Below are 1711 nucleotides of genomic sequence, written 5' to 3' on the forward strand. Positions count from 1 at the left end.
CAGCAGTGTCCCTCCTGAGCGTGAATCTCAGAGAAATAAAAACTGCACAAAATCTGTACTTGGTTGTTCATAGAAGCTTCATATGCTCATAGCAGCTACATACAAAAACTGGTAACAACCAAGCGTTCTCTAGACACTTGGATAGAAATGATTTAACTATGATACACCCATACAACAGAATACCACTCAGCAAATAGAAGGAACGAACTACTCATTCATAAAAACAACTTCTCTGGATCTCAAGAGCAGGATGCTGAGTGAAAAGCCAATCTCAAAATACCATGTATTGTATGATTCCATTCGCATGACATTCTTGGAATGGCAATATTATAGACATAGAGAACAGATTAGTAGTGAACAGGGGTTAGTGATGGCGGAAAGAAAGAGGGATATTTTTGTGGAGATGGAATAATCCTGTGCCTTACTTGTGGTGGTGGTTATCACAAATCTGTGCATATTATAAAATCTCTCAGAACCACACAAATACATTATACCAATGCTAATTTCCTGGTTTTGATATCGCACCAGAGACACATGGGATACAGCCATTGGGAGAGTGGATAAGGGTAAATGGGACCACCTTGTGCTCTCCTAGCAACTGCCTGTAACTTCCTTTAATTATTTCTATATAAAAGTTGGGAAAAATGGGGAAAAGATTGAAAAGACACTTGGACAAAGAAGATAGATGGCAAATAAGCGCATGAAAGATGCCCCTGGTCACTAAGAAAACGCAGATTAAGATCACAGTTGCTTGTTACCACACATCTGCTAAAAAGGACTGGCATCATTTTTGAGAACCAGTGCCGTCTTGGCCCTGCAGACAATTTCACATCTTTCGGATGAATTATTATAAAAGAACCTTGGACTTCTAAGAGACTTCTGGTTTAATTAGGGCACCAGATTCAGGAGGAGGATTTGGATCCCCTACCATTTCGCCTTGAATCCCCTATCCATTGAAAAGACTTGCCCTTGTAGACATTGCATCTTTTCTACTATCTGAGAATGAACAATATTAAAATACTAACAACTTATAAAATAATCATTGTGGACATAGGAAAGGCTAATTTTTTTTTAAATGCAGTCACTGTTGTGTTAAAATTCATAGGAATGCTGGCTTTTTTTATTCTTCTGAAATTCAGTTCTTCTTCAAAAACACCACATTATATATATATATTTTTAGCATTTTTTAAATTATGTTATGTTAATCGCCATACATGACATCATTAGTTTTTGATGTAGTGTTCCATGATTCATTATTTGCATATAACACCCAGTGCTCCATGCAGAACGTGCCCTCTTTAATACCCATCACTAGGCTAACCCATCCCCCCGACCCCTCCCCTCTAGAACTCTCAGTTTGTTTTTCAGAGTCCATCGTCTCTCATGGTTCATCTCTCCCTCCGATTCCCCCCCTTCATTCTTCCCCTCCTGCTATCTTCTTCTTCTTCTTCTTTTTTTTTTTTAACATATACTGTATTATTTATTTCAGAGGTACAGATCTATGATTCATCAGTCTTACACAATTCACAGTGCTCACATAGCACATACCCTCCTCAATGTCTATCACCCAGCCACCCCATCCCTCCCACCCCACCACATTATATTTTGAAATTTAGATTCAACCTGGTGTCACCCTTTTATGTAATGCTAAGATGGTCCCCTCCAAAGGCCTGAGCTGGGAGAGCTCTGGGAGAGAGGTTTTCATAGGGCA

Source organism: Leptonychotes weddellii, chromosome 11, assembly GCF_054177405.1.
Source record: "Leptonychotes weddellii isolate Sample4059 chromosome 11, ASM5417740v2, whole genome shotgun sequence".
In the NCBI taxonomy this organism is placed as follows: Eukaryota; Metazoa; Chordata; class Mammalia; order Carnivora; family Phocidae; genus Leptonychotes; species Leptonychotes weddellii.